At 49.4% G+C, this 18498-nt stretch overlaps 1 protein-coding gene across 1 annotated transcript in view; it reads right to left on the bottom strand.

Moving 5' to 3' along the window:
• Dpysl5 (dihydropyrimidinase like 5) overlaps positions 1-14137 on the bottom strand; it is a 74787-nt gene extending 60650 nt beyond the window's left edge. Inside the window, exon 1 of the mRNA XM_055626518.1 lies at positions 14025-14137. The gene's annotated coding sequence lies outside the window, so the exon portion shown is untranslated. The remainder of the gene's footprint in view (positions 1-14024) is intronic.
• Between the last annotated feature and the right edge of the window lie 4361 nt (positions 14138-18498).

Below are 18498 nucleotides of genomic sequence, written 5' to 3'. Positions count from 1 at the left end.
AGTGAGGTTGTATAAATGCAGAAAAGAAACTGCACGGCACACATGCATTTATTGCACGCTTCTGACTATGGCTGGGCTGCGACCAGCTGCATCAAGTTCCATGCCTACCTTGAGCTGTGAGCTAAAATGAACCATCCTCCCCCACCCCCTACACATACTTGTTCCTTTTGTCAGAGTACTTTACCACAGCCACAGGAAAAGAAACGGTGCCACAAAAATAAAGTCACTAAACAAACAGTTAAAAGGCCTGCAAAGACAAGGTCGTGTGAGCAGAAGCGACGATGAGGTGATTCTTGAAGTTGGCAAGAGTTGAGAGTGTGGATTTGGGATGAACACAGTCTCAGATGTGGCTGATGGAGACAAGAAGTGTTGCACCTTTCTGGAGAAAGTCAGGAAAGTGCTCTAAGGCAGCCAGAGTCACACAAAGAAATTCTGTCTTGAGACCCCTCCCCCTTTTTATTTAATTAAAATAAAAATTAAAAATCAGAAAGACCCATGGCTCCACTGTTAGGACTCTACGTACAGAAATATAGATGCTGGAGCCCGAGGAGGCAGCTACAGGGATGGCCACAGCAATGCTGCTCGTGTCAAACAGAAATGGGAGGCAGCTGCGCTGCTCATCAGTAAGCAGTGGATGGAAAACCACTCCATCCCTATGAATGTTATATATGTACAGACCTTCTCCTCCTCAGGTTGCAGACATAATTCACGAAAATGGAAACCCAGTGCAGACACCTGTCATATCTGCACACAGATGCAAACTTGTTCATTTTCACAAATGAACAATGACAAAAATTATCTACCTCCATACCTATAGGTCCATGCAGTGGCACATTCATGGGGTAAACAGGAACCGAGACACACCACTGGTTACTTCAGGGTCGGTGGTAATGTTCAGTGGGTCATAATGAAAACGCTCAATTAGGAAAATAAGAATATTAACCATTAAAACGATGAACCTGGGGCTGGAGAGATGGCTCAGTACTTAAAAGCACGTACTGAGCTTTCCGGGAAACTGAGTTAAAAGCATGTATTGAGCTTAAAGAGTTTTGTTCCCAGGAACTATATACATTAGGTGGCTCACAATCACCCACGATTACAGCCCCCAGGGGATCCAACACCCTCTTCTGGCTTCCACCGGCACCTTCAGCCAAGTGCACAAGAACAGGTATATACACATAATTTTAAAATAAAAATAAATCTTTTAAAAAAAGCACTCCAAAACTAGTAATGAACCTTGTATGTGTGCATTTTTATAACGGGTGCATGAAAGATGGCTGGCACACTGTGATGGCAGCCGTCCTCGGGCAGTGAGAGTTCACGTCTTCCTTCCTCATGATGTACCCTTACAGCACGTTTGACTTCTACGTGGTGGAAATGTGGACTACTCACCCCTTTGCAGTCTTTTGATCTTGCTCAGCTCTGTCACATGCTGAGCAGGCCACATGCTTTACATGAGCTCATCCAGCCATCTCTGAAAGGGGCGGGTTCCAGGATCCCCTTTTCCAAGATGCTAAAATCTGAGGATGCTCAAGCAGCTTATCAACAAATGGCGTAATATTTCTGTAGGGTGTTTACACATTCTCCTGTATGCTTTAGGCATCCTCAGGCTGGCAAGATAACTCAGTGGGGAAAGGTGCTTGCTGCCAAGGCCGAGGACCCGAGTCCAGTCCCTCAGATCCACACGGTGGAAGAAGAGAATCAATGCTGCAAGCTGTCCTCTGACTTCCGTAGGCACTCCAACACCCCTTATCCCCACATGCTAAATAAATACCTAAATATAAAGTAGGATTCTCCAGCTTACTTATCCTTTAATATAATGTTGTGGTTGTTTTGAGACAGGGTGTCTCTGTGTAGCTCTAGCTGTCCTGGAACTCACTCTGTAGACCAGGCTGGCCTTGAACTCAGAGAACCACCTGCCTCTGCTGGGATGGAAGGCCTGCACCATCACACCTGGCTCCTTTAATATCGTTTTAATACCACCTAAGTAGTTTAGAGTGTAGGAAATGATAGTGGAGTGTGTACACACTGAACACAGACAATTTTTTTCCCAGATTATTTCCCAGCCCGCAGTTGGCTGAATCATTAGCCGTGAAAGGCTAACGATACTTAATTTCTAGTTCTCCTAGCTATATACTGCAATGAATGAGGCCCCTCCTGTTCAGAAAGGTTAAGTGGCTTGCCCCACAGCACACACATGAATAACAAACACGGCAAGCGTGAAGACACACGTGGTGGCAGCTTTCAGCATCCTTGATGGCAGGGTTCAAATGGGCATTACAAGGTCCCTGCCTTCAAGAATCTCTTACCTGCTAGCATTGCAGTCTATGGTGACTGAACGGGCAGGACAGCTATACACATCTCAGTGGTAACGTGGGTGGCAATACTTGGCGCTGGGTCCTTGTAAACACTCAAGTTATTCACTACTTCACACACACACACACACACACACACACACACACACACACACACACCATGAACTACAGTTTCCATGTTCTGGACTCTCTTTTCCACACAGGGTCTTTCTTGTGGTCCATACCAATTACGTTATAATTTGTATGTCATTAAAAAATGCCCTGATGACCCCAAGGTCATCCTAAATGTAAAACAACACAAAATCACTACATCTTCCCTTGGAACAAGAGACTATGGTCAAGTAGGGGCCACATGTTTCATGCACTTGCTAGCTATGTAAAGCACAAAAGACCTAACAGAAGTTCCCAAGGGGAAGAGAAATGTGTGGCATTATTTTAATATAAGCCCACAGGAAAGAAACAACATTGCACAAATGCACAGGATATTCTTAAACATACACAGAAGCTAAAATATATTTTTCAAATGTGTCCATGCGTTGTCATTAAGTTTAATTCACAGGGAAAAGAAGGCATTAAGGGCAGTCTACAGACTTAGGACAATGGCCAAGCTTTATTAGTAACTGTCGATGAAGCCTAGCAACCTTGGACTCTGGAAAACCGATAGATGCCAATACGGAAGAGCCAAGGGGAAAAAAATGGAAACAGTGTAATGGCCATGGTCTCAGCTGCCTCTAACCACTGTTTGCCTCTCTCCCTCTCTCTTCTGCCCAAGCTTTTCCCAGTCAAGCTGATCCCACCAGCTCCTCAGATCTGTGGGCACCTCACACCCGTCATTCCTCTTGAAGCCTTCTCCCTACCAAACCCATCCCTACACCAGACCAGATCGGTGAAGCTATGAGTTGGATTGCTGCATCCAAGAAGGTTCTCTTGGAGGCAGTGCCATAGCTGTGCTGTGCATTAGCTATTTGCTGCCACACTCTGCCAGCTGCAGTCGCTACACAGAAGGCAGCTGAGCACCCTCCAGCTGGCACCTCCACCTCCACTTTTTCGTGGTTTGGATATGAAGTGTTGTCCGCCAGAGGCTCACCTGCCAAGGGCTTGGGCCCCCACCAATGAGCTGCTCAGTGGCGGGACTGCAGAGTAACGACTGCACATCAGTGGGTCCATCCGTGCACAGGTTCGTAATCTGATGGCATTATTGGGAGGAGCGGAGATTAGGCGGTGGGCCTGGCTGGAGGGAGAGGGTCCCTGGGAGCATGCCTCTGACGGATGCTCTTGTCCCTGCCCTTCCTCCGTTCTCTGCCGCTCTGCTGAGGTGAGCAGCCCCTGCTGCCATGAGGTTCTGTCTCACCACAGGCCTAAAGCAAAAGGAGCCACTCCACCACGGACCCTCTGACCCCGTGAGCCAAAGCAAATCCTTCCCCCTTAAAACTGTTTTCTCAGGTGTCTGCCACAGTGATGGAAACACAACACATCACCTTTTCCTTTCTGAGCTACTTAGCTGTCAGTCACCATCTCCATCACCTACTTGAAGAATCCTGCTGTGGGATTCATTCCTGCTCCGGAGGGAAAGAGGAGTAGGTGTCTTACCAGCATCCTTTTCAGGGTGTGGCACCAGATAACCTCGGTTCTTTTTCCTCTCCCTCTTTTCTTTGGATGGAGCCTAGGGCCTCACACATGACAGACAAGCCCTCCACAGCTGAGCTACAATCCAGCGTTAGCATGCTTGGAGGGCACCTATTTAATGGTAGGCAGTTTCCCAAATGTCTTGATCTTTATAGTAAAGCAAAAATTAAAAGGGTATATTGTGACCTAGAGTACAGGCATTGCGTTACAGCATAAGTGACTGAAACACTGGGCTTCGATGGTCATAAAAGGTCAAGTAATATACGGTTCCATTTGTTTGAAATACCAAGAATGGGCGAATCACACAGACGGAAGTGGCCAAATGGTTGCCAGGGGGTGCAGAGGCAGAGAGAAGATTCATGGGGAAGATGGGGAGTGAATGCTGTTGGGCCTGGGGTTTCTTCCCAAGCAGTGAAAGTATTCTAATACTAGAACGTGGTGGTGTTTGTGCCTCTGTGAACATACTGAAGCCCAAGGAATTGCACACAGGGAACTTTATGGACTGGCTCAGATGACAGCTTGGATGAACATAAAGGGTCTTCCTCCATGCAGCATGTGGGAAGAGGCTAGGCCCCCCAGACGGGTTCTGTGGATGATGGCTATGGAGGATCTTCTGTGGAGAGTAGGGGAAGAAGTCACCTCCTCCCTGAGTGGAGGGAAACCTCTGAGATGCCACAGAAGCATTTCCAAAAGGAGGACTTAGAGTGGCTCACGTTCACTCAAAACAGAGCGAGAGCAAGACGGCAGTGGCTGGACTAACTCCCGGGATGGGTTGTGCATAGTGAAAAAAGCCACACCACGGAGTGCTGGCCAGGCCACCATGCTTCCAATAAGTTCCTTTCCCCGGCTCCGCCCCAACCCCCTGCATCTTTGCACATCTCGAGGTCCCCAGCTTACCACCTAGACGGTACCATTAGCCCCCAACAAACCTGCGAAGGCGACTCTAACAATTCCTTAGTTCACAAAGAAACAGGCTTGGGGGATGAAACGGCACACCCCATCTCTCTTCCCCACATGCTAGCTCCTTTCTGTGCCTGCTGCAGGCACTCAGCAGATAAGGGCAGTCCTGAGAGAGGAAGCTCAAGCCCATCTTAAACATCAGCTCCGAGCAGAGTCAAGTTCTCCTTTCACTGCCTGGTCACTAAGCTTAACTTGCCAGGCTGTGCCAGCCTTCATTCCTGCCCCTGACGGTGGGCACCGTGTTCTCGGACCCTGGATGCACCAAAAGCCCCAGAACTGTCTCATCTTCCCACACAGCTGGGAGATGATTTCATTTCTCTTACAGTGGCCAATTCTAGGCACTACCTGCCAGTAAGAGATTGCATCATTAGACAGAAGTTACTGATGAAAATCAGCTTTTTCTTTGGGTCTTTTTTGCCTTCCAAATTCTTACTGCAGGTCTGGACTGATGACCTCAGACTTTTGTTTTGTTTTGTTTTGTTTTGTTTTATTACTTGTTTCTGTGCATATGGGTGTTTTACCTGAATGTGTGTCTGTGTGCCACATGCCTGCAGAGACCAGAAGAGGGCGCAGGATCCCCTAGCACTAGAGTTACAGACAGCTGTGAGCTGCCATGTGGGTGCTGGGAATTGAACCTGGGACCTCTGCAAGAGCAGCCAGTGTTCTTAGTTGCTGAGCCAGGTCCACCTCTGACAATTTTATGCCAACTTTCTCACTCTTTGATGACAAACTTGCCGACGAGGCTGTCTAGGACGCATTTTCTGGGGCAGTAGCTCAGTGGTAGAGCCCTGGCCGAGCACACAAGGCTTTGGGCTCTGTCTCTAGCACTGAAAAGACCGATCTCTCCTCAGATTTGTGACGCTGATCAAGAAACTATCAGGAACTTAGAGCTTCCCTTTAAGAACCATCGCCAGACCCAGTGGCCCACACCTTCAATCCCAGCACTTGCGAGGCAGTGGCAGGTGAATCTCTGAGTCCAAGGCCAGCCTGGACTACACAGCAAGTTCCAGACCAGCCAGGGCTAGAGAGTGATGCCATATCTTAAGGCAAAAAAAACAGAAAGAAAACCCCTATCAGTTACTATGGATGAAAGTGTACTCCACCGCTACCCCAGGACAGGCTACTGTGGACTCAGACACACAGCTTAAGGCTTTGCTTTTTTGCTCAAGAATAAAGAGTTTGGGGGTAGGGGGATGACTTATGAGGTCAAGGTCCCTGGCACTAAGGCTGGCAACCCAAGTTCCATCCCAGGGACCTACAAGTGGAAGGTGAGAACCAACTCCCTTGGACCTGTGCACACATACTACAGTGTACACAGACACACACTGGCCAAAGTTGTCTGTACCTGCCATGGCACATGTGCCTATACATGTGCGAGTGTGCGTGCGCACACGCACACACGCACACACACACACACACACACACACACACACACACACAGTATCTGGTTACTTTGGAAGAAATGTTACTAATTGAATAGAGGCACAGGAGATTTTGAATATTTGGTCATCTGATCCTTCAAAGATGATTACTATATGTTGATGTGTTTTAGCTTGCAAAAAATCATCAAGCTATACATTTAGGTGCTTTTCTGAGCATTAGGTTTCACTAAAAAGTAGTGTGTGTATGTGTGGGGCGGTGTTTGTGGGGGCGACGTTTGTGTGTTATGAGCATGTGTATTTGTGTACGTGTGTGAGCGCCTATAGGAATGTGTGTGTGTGTGTGTGTGTGTGTGTGTGTGTGTGTGTGTGCGTGCGCGCGCCAGGAAGTGCAGCTCAGTGGCAGAGCACTTGCCTCTTATGGATAAAGCCCTGTACTCAATCCCTGGCATCAAAATATCTACAAACATATGCAAGCACACATAGGTATTGCTTTCTTCTCTGACATTTATCTATTGCGGGCACATGCATGACAAGCCATGAGCATGTGGGTTCCAGAGACTGAATTCAGATTGTTCAGCTTGGCAGCAAGTGCCTTTACCTGCTGGGACCACAAACCATTTGAAAACGTTTTTAAGGTGAGGGATTACTAAGTCTTGAACCAGAGCCCTGTGTATGCTAGACAAGCACACTACCATTGAGCTATAATCCCAGCCCATATATGTATTTTAATATGCCCTCAGCTACTCTATGCATTTCTCCCAAAGTCGCCATTTTATGTACATGCTTTGCCACTTGGGAACTCAGCAAACTTAAGCCAGTCCAAGTAACTTTGCCAAGACAGGAGGATTCTGCGCGTGCTCCAAATAAGTTATTTGATTTTAAAATCCGAGGTGGCATTTGGGCTGTGTAGCAGAAGAAGTGCATCAATCTACATTAGTAAAAAATCTACATTAGTAAAAACGAGAAAGAAATCAGCCTCTGATTCAACAGAGGCCTTGTTCTGCAGAAGGACAAAGGGACAGACAGGGCCAGACAAAAGGAGAGAGAATAAAGACCACAGGCCTGAGAAATTCCTGCGAGCCAATGGCGGATTTGAAATCAACAAAGGGACAGCCTGGAAACAGACCCCAGTGTGACACAAAGGTGGTGTGATTGAGTGCTGGGCACTGCTAACATGTGGGAGACACACATTCACACACAGTCGAGGCAGTGACAGACCCAGAACACTGTGCCAAACCGATGAAAATGGACAGATGTCAGGGGGCGGGAAGTGACAACGCTCAGTTCAGCAAGCAGAAATGCTCTTTTCTCCTCCCTAGGAGAAGCTGGCCATTCACAAAACCTTAACTTCATTTAGCTCAAATGGTTGCAAACTTAAATGAGGAGTCAGAGGTCTCAATGGCTGGAAAAATTCCATGAAATATTATCTAAAATGGTCAGTCAGTTGCTCTTTCAGCATCACCCAGTAAGCGCTTAACTCTGAGCAGTATTTTGTGTTGAAAACAAACAGATGAGAAAAGAGGGAAAAAAAATCCATTTTAAACATGGTGAAATATACTTCTGTGTAACTTTGTTTTGTTTTATGACAGGGTTTCTCTGTGTAGCCTTGGCTGTCCTGGACTCACTCTGTAGACCAGGCTGGCCTAGAACTCGGAGATCCTCCTGCCTCTGCCTCCCTGAGTGCTGGGAATACAGGTGTGCAACACCGCCCCAGCTCTGTGTGATTTCAGGGCCTACCATTCAATTTATTACGTTCACTTCTGGTTTTCTTTAGGAATCTATTCTTTTTATTTGCAGGTATGTGCTGTGTGTGTTTGGACGTTCCTGGAGGCCAAGCAAGGACATTCAATCCCCTGCAGTTGGAGTGATCTGTAGCTGTAAGTGGCCCAGTGTGGGTGCTGAGAGCCAGCCTCCAGTTCTCTGTGAGAGCAATAGCCCTTTTGACCACTCTCCAGACCCTAGTTTTGGTTTGTTTATTTCTGAGACAAGGTCTCACAATGCTGAGGCTGGCCTTGAATCTGAAACACTGCCTTAACTCCTGATTTTTCTGTCTACCTACCAAGCATTGTGTCATGGTACCTGTGAGAACTGTTATTTACTATAAACCTTAGGCCCAGACAGTCAGATTTTGTGTCACCAAGGTTAGGCTACCATGTCCAGTATCACCTAAGTTCCTCAGAATGGAGGCTGAAGGTGTGTGTGTTGATTAACATAGGCCGTCAGCTGGCCATAAGCAAAGGCGTCGTTTCTCAATTTGAACGGCTTTCATCTAATCAGTTAAATTAAAAATAAATAAATAGATAGATAATAAAAAAGCTGACATCTAGAGAAAAACCAAAAAGCAATTTTAGCTTACGGCTGCACCATCAGCTCCTGCCCATATTTCTAACCCGTCAGCCTGCCCTACGAGTGGCCAGATGTGCCAACTCCCAAGCCGGCTGACAACACAAGCTGTAAGCAGGCTCCTGGGGTTTGAGCAAGGTCAGCCACTTCCTTCTCTGAGGGAGAGAGCCTTTCTATTTCCGTGGCCTCATTTGTAAATTGGGAATAATCACAGGATCTACTCCAATATAGAGAAAATATTTTGAACATGTTTGGAAAGTTAACAGTTCTGTGAGATCTATATTTCTTTGTGTGTGTGTGTGCATGTGTGTGTGTGTGTGTGTGTGAAGGTGAACACATATACTATGGGTGAATATACATGTGGGGAGGGAGACAAAGGTCAATGTTGAGTCTCTTCCTCAATGGTTTTCTATTTTATTTTCTGAGACAGAGTCCCAGCGAACCTGAAGCACACCGATTCAGCTGGACTGGCAGGCCAAGGAGCCAGGAATCACCCTCTCTCTCTCCCCCCAGATTATAAACTACATCCGGCTTTTACATGGATCCAAATATAAGGCCTTCATACTGAGTCGTCTCCCTAGCCACAGTCTATATTTCTTAGCTGGAAAACTTAGAGCTATTTCAGTCCCAACATTTTACATTAAGCACCGTCAATCATCCCACCTGCCAGGACAGAGTAGCCTGGGGATGATACCCCTCACTCAGAACAGGCTTGGGGTGCTTGACTGCTCCTTTGGATGGTATGAGGGGGGGCTGAGATAGTAAGCTAACCCCATACATAAAGGCGATTCACCAAACCCTGGATGAGTGCGCTTCTGGAACATTCCTAAACTCCCCAAGTTCTCAGCTGCTCTAAACAGCTGTGTGTTAAAGACAGGCCATTCCTACCATTTGCAAGGGTGGAGCTCCAGAAAGGTGTCTTAGCTACAGCCTGTCCTGGGGAGTGAAAGACCAAACAAGGACTCAAAATGTTGCTTTCATAGGCATGGATTATGGGGGACAGTGTGGTGGTGGCATCATTTTTACAGGCCACTTATTTGGTGCCAGACCCTATTCAAAGGTCTCCACAGCCACTGAATCCTCTCAACCTCTGGTGCATACTGTCCCCATCAGCCACACCTACAGTACTCACCTAAGGTTAGACAGACAGGAAATAGTGGTGGCAGCTAATAGAGGTGGCCTGTTCTCCCCACCGCGACACTATCTCCGAGCCTGGATTTTAATAACAGGCCTCTATGGAAGGAGCTAAGGGATCAGGTGGCTGGAAATCCCTCAGAGGCTGGAGCGATGCTAAGGGTTAGACAGTTTATTTTAAATAAAAAACTTCAAAGACCGAAATAGAACAAATCATAAACAGCATACCTTCCCGAATTTATTTCGCTAAATTGACAGCAGCTTTTATACATACATATCAAAGTTCATAAAGTTCATACCTTGGCATTTCAACCTGTTGTCTTCCTGTAAAAATTCTGAAGCAATCTTAAGTGAGTTCTTATTTACCAACTAACAGTGCAATAAATCAAATATCTGCTCTCTTTAAAAAGTAATGAAACACACTTAATTCTTATTTGCTCTCATATGGCATAAATTTCTTTCTACAGTATTTCACACCGACAAGGCGTTCTGTATGATTGCTCTACAGGATCCCACAAACTCACTCTTTTCTGAAACAGTGGTTTTCAGAGAAAGGGGGAAAAGATACCAGCTCCTACCAGGACCCTGGAAGTTATTTTTATATGAGAAAGACAGACTGGATCTCAAATACCCTAGTCTCACAATTTCAGCCTGCCATCCCTTCCTACCTTTCTAAGTGCTACTTAAAAAGAGTATCTGTGAGCACAGTTTGCCTCTGCCACAGCGGTTTGCAGGCGGCTCTGAGGCTCTGCATCCTGATTAGAGGAGCTAAGTAAGGACCGCACTGTTGTGAAGGCAGGAGGGTGGAGAGCAGTGGAGGTACCACGCCAGGTTCCCAAAGCTAATTGTGGTCAGCTGTGTAACTCTGTGTACCTGTTCCCAGAGACAGGAGCACACAGCACATGAGGACCAAGCAACTACCCAGACCGATGCCAGTGCCGCTTAGAGGCAATGCTGAAAACCCCTGGGGTTCCTGGGCCAAGTACAAAATTGTGTACCCTAGGAGACCTTCTCTGGGGCCACCTGTCTCTGTTCTTCCTGGGTTTTATGTTTTAGGGGTTTCCCAGGAGCAGCTTGGGGGCTGGGGGTGCGGCTTTCTCTCTCTCTTGTAGAAGCCAGCTGAACACAACAGCACTCCTCACCCAGACTCTCCTCCCTGAGGACTGTGTTAGATCTGTACTCTCATCGGATCAAACTGGATTGGCAAATCTGGTGACTTGTGCTTATAATTTGACACTAGGGAGTCTGAGGAAGAACTGCTCAAAGTTTGAAGCCAGTTTGAGCTAAACGGCCTCAAAAAAAAGGAAAGAAAAGAAAAAAAAAAAAAAACCCAGCTGGGTGGTGGCTGCAGCATACAACTTTAATCCCAGCACTCAGGTGGCAGATGCAGACAGACCTCTGTGAGTTCCAGTGCAGCCAGGGCTACAAAGAGAAACCCTGTCTTGCAAATGAAAACAAACAACAACAACAAAAAAAAACCCTCAAATGTAAACAAATCCAAAATTCATAGGTTTATTACAAAAAGAGCAAACCAACAAAATGTTTTTTCTCAAAGTTTTTTCTTTTGGGAAAAAGAAAAGGAAAAAAGGTGCATTTCTTTCACAAGAAAAGCTCTCTCTATTGTCAGATTTCTGGTTTTGCAATGTTGGAATTCTGGTTTTCATATACCTGGATGAACGTATTCAGTTATATATATCTGTATATCCACATAACTGAGTTTATGTATATCTATATATACGTGGTGTGTGTTGTGTAAGATTTAGTAAAACTGTAGTTAAAAACATCCAGTGAGCAGCATTCCAGTCGGTCTTTGGAGACTGGTTTTGAAAATTCCAAGAGGCACCTTCTCAAATCATCACCTTTTAAAACCAATGATCTCTGACTTACTGATTTCTATAGCTAGTCAAGTCCTTAGAGAAGCGGTCCTCAGGTGGATGACCACCCACCTCCCAGGAAATGACCAGCAGTCATGTCACACTTTAATGCAAATTAACTTGAGGGAACACCTGAACAACGCCAGTCCTATGCTGTTTTGACGTTCAGTCTTTCACCCCCGAGGTAAAAACATGCCTGCTTTTTGTCTTTTGCAAATCAATTTGAACTTTATGCCAAAGAGTCACCTTTAACTTACTAGTCACACAATTACAAAATAATAACAATAGTAATAGATTACAGCTGTTAGTTCATTTGTGAGAGTGCTGAAGCTGACGTGCAAGGCGATTAGACAGCAACAGCGAGGGCATTTAGACTGCAGACCCCTGTGTATTGACTCTGCCCATCAGCTTTCCTGTGGGCGAGCAGCCATCACCCATACCAGCCATCCCACCTTAGGTCAGCAGACAAAAACGGGTGAAATCTGCAGAAGATGCCCTCGCTTGGGTGTGGTCATTGGAAGCTTAGACTCCCGGGTTGCAAGTTCTAAAACCAAGAGCCGCACCCTTGATGTGTAATCCCCACCACTATACGGCTTCTCCCCTAATTTACCTCCAAGCTCACCAGCCCCACCCCTACCCCCCGAGGGCTCATTGAGGGAGCAGAGCAGCTCCTCCTAGACTTGGGCTCGGGCGGTCTGGACAGACAAAGCCCGCTTTGCACCGCGGCGACCTTCGGCCCCTGGGACTGGCTTGGCTGCCATGCTGCTCCGCGCCACTACCTAAACTCGTCGATAGCGTACCGCGGACAGAGGCGCTGCAGCCAGCGACACCGGGGGGAAGGGGGGGGGGGCGGTGCCCGGGCTCCACAGCCTGGGGAAAACAAACGACTCCCACTTGGAATCCCCGGCGGTGCCAGGTGCCCTAAGGCAAATCCCAGAGACCACGCGCGCTCTGAGCTTTCTCGGGCGAGCGTCTTCCGCACCAGCAACACCTCACCCTTGAATCCTGGGGCGGGGGTGGGGAACGGGGGGCGGGGGTCCTCGTTTCGACGACGGGCGGACACTCTGCGGGCTATTGTTCTCAGGGTCTCCTGGGCGGGAGACGCCCCCCACCCGCCCCCCGGGAAGCATCTGCCGCTGGGCAAAGCCTTTCAGCTCCGCGTGAACAGGGCGTGCCGGGGGGCGCTGCGGATCATCCTAAGATCCTAAACCAGTCTCCGTGGGTTGTTCCAGGCTTAGAAACAAAGGTCCTAGTCGCGCCAGCCCTGCCCCGTCGGGGACCCGCCACCCAAGCTCCCGAGCCCTGTCTAAGGGCCACGCCCAGCCAGAGTCTCAGCCCGAACGGCGACTGGCCTGGAGCTGAGGGTCTCCGGGCGAAGACTCGCCCCTCCTCAGATGCCCGCCCCTCCCCCGCCGCAGGCTCAGTCCCCTCCCCGTGCCTGTCTACTCCCCTGAAACCCCGGAGGTCCCGCCCTCCCTCACCTCTCCCTTCCCTCCTCATTCTTCAGACCAGCCCCGCTCGCATCGCGCCACCTGCACGAAGCTTCAGGACACCCCCCTCCCGCCGCCCACTTCTCAGTCCCTCCCAAGCCACGGCCTCCTCCCCCACGCTCGATCATCCGTCCCCACCCAGCTCCCCGTTTTTTTGCTCAAATCCAGGCCTCCACCCCCATGTGTCCCCTTCGCAGTTAATCGCCAGCCAGCAACCCTGGCCAGGGGCGTCGATGTCCCTCGCGCACCAAGATCGACCGCTGCGTGGCAGACTGGGCGACGGGGCTCCGGCGGAGGGACCCTAGGGCCGCGCGCGAGGGGCTGGGCAGACGCAAGAAGGCCTTTGTGGTTCCCGCAGGTGCCTCGAGGGCCTCCACTCTTCTTAAGGAAAGAATACAGACGGTCGGGGTTCGGTCCAGGTTGGGCAGATCTCAACCCGGAGCAAACGGACCCGAGGGCGTTTATCTGGGCGGTGGGTGGGAACCAGGGACAGACAGGAGGGCAGGTTGGCCACTGGAGAAACACTCCCCCGCGCTCCCACCTTCTAGCCATTTACTGCACGTCGACTAGCTACAGCAGCGCGACCGCTGGGTGCTAGGCGTGAACCCCTTCAACCCGGCCGCCTCCTTACTCCAGTTATTCGTAAATCTCTCCAGCACACATCAAACGCCCAAGGCACCGCAAGGCACCGCGCCGAGCTCTGTGGGCGTACAAAGAACCTGGCTAGCGCCCCACCTTAAGCGGGATGGCTGCCCAAATCTTAAACCTCTCCGCGGCCCGGGGAGCCCAGGCGCATCCCAATTCCCTCTCTTTTGTACGCCTCGGGGAGAAACAGGGAGAGGGGAGGATGCTCCAGCCCGCTAAGATCGAGCCCACCACCCTCCCCTCGCCATCACCCACTCCTCCAGGATGCTGCGACTGCGCGGGTCCGTCGGTCGGTCTCCGGGTCTCGCCGCGGCGCGGTAGCTGCGGATGCACGGGGCGGGAGCGGCTGCTAGCGCGCTCGCTCGGTGGCCGCCTCGCGCGCCTGGAGCTGGAGTCCCGAGTGGCGAGCGGGGGTGGGGACGAGGGTGGGGGCTGGGAGCCGCCCGGGCCAATCACAGATCCCAGGGCTCCGCCCCAGCGCTCGCCACCTCGCACTAGCAGGTTAGAGGGAGGCGGGACCAGCAGCGCCCCGCATCCTCCGCGCGGCCGCCGCCTTTGGGACTACAAATCCCGACAGCCCTTGGTGCAGGGCCGGGGTCCGAGAGGGGACAGAGGGCATGGCCCCAGACCCTCCACAGCCCCCAGCCCTCTAAGCGCCATTCTCCAAGTTCCTTTCCAGTCCCATGGTAACTAGCGACACTTCACAAAGCCCCGGCGCTGGGGCGCGCGGCTGCTCTGGTCCCCTGGGAGGGTGTGGGGCGGCTCCCGAGGACACACCGCCTCCCCTCCCCCTGCAAGACCCCACCCGAGGCGCTGAAACAATGCGGCGGCGGCCGCTCTCCGAGCCGGGCTGGTCTCCACTTGCGCCATTGGGTTAACGTCCTACCGAGTCTGACGCTGCCCGCATTACAGGCTGGAGAGGGCGAAGGTGGTCGGTACGGGGAAACTGTTTTTATAGACCAAAGGAACGGCCCCTCTGGGTCGCCTCCGTCTGCATCTGTCCCTGCTTGAGGTCTCGAACCGGTCACGGTTCGTTCTATGGGTGACTACAGTTTTATCCAGAGCAGCGCTTGGGCATCTGTATCCAGCACCGACGTCCAAAATGCCTACCCTACTTTGACATCTCCTTTAAAAGATAGTGAACCCCCTGGAAATGCCTGTGTGCATGCGCGTGTGTGTTAAACTCAGTTCACATCAGCATCATCTATCCTTATTTTCTTTCCCGTTTGCTGTTGTCGTTTTGATAGTCTCGTTATGTAGGCACCCTGCTAGCCTAGAACTTGCGGTGGTCCTCCTGTCCCCGCTCCCCGAGTGGTGGAATTACAAATGCACACCACAGCACCTGGCCCAGCCTTTTCAGGACACACTTGATTTAACCAAGAACAATCCCGTAAAAGGAGCCAGAGGATAGTCCCTCTTCCTTACTAACCTACGGCCCAAGCCTTTCCCGGGCTCCGAGTCAGTCTGTAGCTGTGGCGAGAGTTTAAATATAGCATCAGAATTTGCCTCTTTTCCCTTGCAAAACCGCGTTGAAATGCAACGTTAATCCCGCTCCGCACCCCTACCCTGGGAATCTCCAACTGCTGTTGAAGAAGCCGGTTCTTTCCAGGGCTTCCCTCGGGTTCCGGGGGTGGCAACGAGGGTGTGAATCTCTTGGCTGCTTTCCTGTGGTGCTTTTCTCTACAGGGTGTTTTCAAAGAAAGTCGTACGTTGTAACTTCTGGCGGAGAGAGCAGGAGCCTCAGAATTTTAGCCAAATGTACACCAGGGCATGAACCCTCAGTCCCCGAAAGTAGGGGGTCCCACAGGGCCATGTACTCTGCAATCCATTCTGGATGAGTTTAGGGCCACACAGGCTTGCATCTAGGGGATGCGGGGTTACTCCATTTGGTCTCCAGTTCTGAAAAGAAAAAAAAATTTTTTTTCTGCCTTCTCCCGCAAAGAACCTCCAGAGAAGCATGGCCATCTTCAAAACACACCCTAATTCTAGAGGTGGGGGGAGAGGGAGGGAGAGAATTACTCCAGCCTGGGATTCTGCATAGTCTCCCTAGACCATCCAGGGAAATGTTTGCAAAATGCATTGCGCCTCTGGGTGTAGTGAAACACCCAGCCAGCTCAGGGCAGCTTGGGCCTTTGATCACCTTTTGCCTAAGGTAGAGGGAGCCCCTTAGTGGCAGTAAGAGCTTTCTGCAGCACTTTGTTGCGCTCATGTTTGAATGGATTTTGTTTGTTGTTGTTGTTGTTTTGTTTTTTTTGTTTGTTTGTTTATCCAGTCTTCCTACTGCAAACTGCTTTCCAGCTGGCCTGAAATACTGATAGAAATCCTCTCCAAACCTGAGGTGTCGCACAGGTATCCTCGGTACTTGATTTTTTGCTTTTTGTTTTTTACTTAATTTAGAACTTCGAGTCTCCTCTATCTAGATCGGAACCCTTGCTCCCGCCACGTTACGGCTAGTTGATTCTGGCAAAGGAGCCAAACCTGCGCCTTAGCTTCTCGGTATACCACCCTCGATGCGTGGTTCTGAACAGGGATCTGAGAGTCCAGGACGAAGGAGTGTAAGCTGAGGAGGGGGGAGTCTAGGGGTGTTTGGGAGACAGCTGAGAACCTTCCCAGAGCTTGGCCATCAAGACCATTCATGAGTGGAAGGGGTGGGAAGAGAGAGTAGGCAGCGGTCGGGGCCAGAACCCACAAACGCTGAGGCTACTGTTTGCAACAATCGTGCATACACCAGGTTTGAAATACCCTTCACAGCAAATGAGAATAAGGACCACATTGGGGGTTGTAGAAGGAGGATGGAGAGGGTCTTAGGCTCTATAAGCAGGGCTGATTAGGTACTCTAGGATACGCCATTCAATCCTTACAGTTTCACCAAGCAGGTAAAAGCGCTCGCTTCTTACCAACTCAACTTACTCTGAGGTGCCCCCAAGGTCACACTCATTGTTCTGGGGAACAGAAGCAGAATTCCAAAGGCCATCTTCATGATGCAAAGCCAGCCTCTCCTGCTGCCCCTTGCTCCTCCTCTCATCCCAGGAGGCTGACTCTCCCGAGTAAATAGTAAATGACTCCTGGACGGCATTGACATTCCACTAACCTCGGACCATCTATCCCCTTCCCTTTCAGCTGTTTCTCTTCCGGGTCCTTCTGAGAAAAGGGTTCTCCAGGACACTGTGTTAAGATTCTTCTTCAACTGAGCCAGGAGTGGTGGTGCACACCTTTAATCCCAGCACTTGGGAAGCAGAAGGAAGTGGTTCTTTGTGAGTTCCAGGCCAGCCTCATCTGTAGCTTCAGGACAGCCAGGAGTACACAGAAAGACCCTGCCCCAGTCCTCACCCCTTGAAAAAGGTTCATCAGCCTGCTCTTTTCACCTTCTGCTCCCTCACATTTCTAAGCAACAGCCCTCTACGGAGAACACTTTGAGCTCCATTTAGCCATTAAAATAACTGAACTGAGAGCCAAACCTCTGTTTCCAGGTCAGTGTCATGGAGCAGGAGCCAAAACAGGGACACAAAAACAGAAAAATGGGTATTGAGAGAGGGAGAATGGACACAGAAAGCAGGAAGGAAATCTAAAGACCAAGAGATGGAAGTGGAGAGAGAGAGAAGGGGAGTGTCAAGGGCTGAGCCTACTGTACATAAGGTCCTACATTCAGTCTCCAGTATAAACAAGCACACAGCAAACAAAGAGACAATCAGACACAAAAAAAAGGGGCAGTGGGAAACGAGACCCAGGCCACCCAGCCTGACACAGGAGACACAGGAGAGAGGACCCAGAGGGGCTGAAGGTGGGTGTTTAGAGGAAAGCATCAAAGTCACTGTCTGAAATGCCAAGGGACACCCCAGAAATTAACAGCCATCCCTCCTAGCCTACGGTGTGATCTTATATTTTAATTTTTTTAAAAATAAAAATTTGAGATGAAAGTGTGTCGTCTTTTCCAGTCAGAATTTTCAAAACCCACCTCACGGGATGATGATTCCCACAACCACGGGATGATTCTGGCTGCTCTGGCCCTGCATTTGAAATCCACAGCTTTAAACCTGCATTTATTTCACTCACACAAGAGATTCTTTAAATCAGAAGGAACCTAAGAATTGTTGAGTCTCACAATACCAACATTATGCAGATGAGGATAACAAAGCTTTGTTTTATGCTCTTTCAGCCCTCAACAAAATCCACTTGTATACCAGCAAGAATGATATCAAGGGCGAGAAAGCAGCTTTTGGGAGCTCAGAGAGCATGGGGCATAAGGGATCTTTAATCATCTTTCCATCCTGCACCTGTCACGCCCCGTAGCACACTGCCTCAAAACCCCCCTAAGGAGATGAAGACATTGGAAAGAAGCTTGGCCCTCTGCTTCTAAGTCAGGTTATTTATAAACTTTTTACTGTATTTTTAAGCAGTAAATAATCTATTACTTGATTAATTTAATGCCCTGCAATGGTTAATCTCCACTGTCAATTTGAATGAGTTAAGTCACTGGAAACACATCTGGGGCGTCCATGAGAGAGTTTCCAGATAGGTTTAACTGAGGAGGTAAGATCTATCTTGAACGTGGGTGGTGCCATTCCATGGGCTGGAAAAAGGACAAAGGCTTTTTGGGAGTGTTTTTGTGTTTCCTGACTGTGGACAGAGTGTGAATACAGTGTGGATGAAGTATGAATAGAGTGTGGACACAGTGTGGATACAGTGTGGACAGAGTGTGGATGCAGTGTGCACACAGTGTGGATACAGT

This window comes from Psammomys obesus, unplaced genomic scaffold (assembly GCF_907164565.1).
Source record: "Psammomys obesus unplaced genomic scaffold, mPsaObe1.curated_primary_1811, whole genome shotgun sequence".
NCBI lineage: Eukaryota > Metazoa > Chordata > Mammalia > Rodentia > Muridae > Psammomys > Psammomys obesus.
This window is presented reverse-complemented; position numbering and strand designations above follow the sequence as displayed.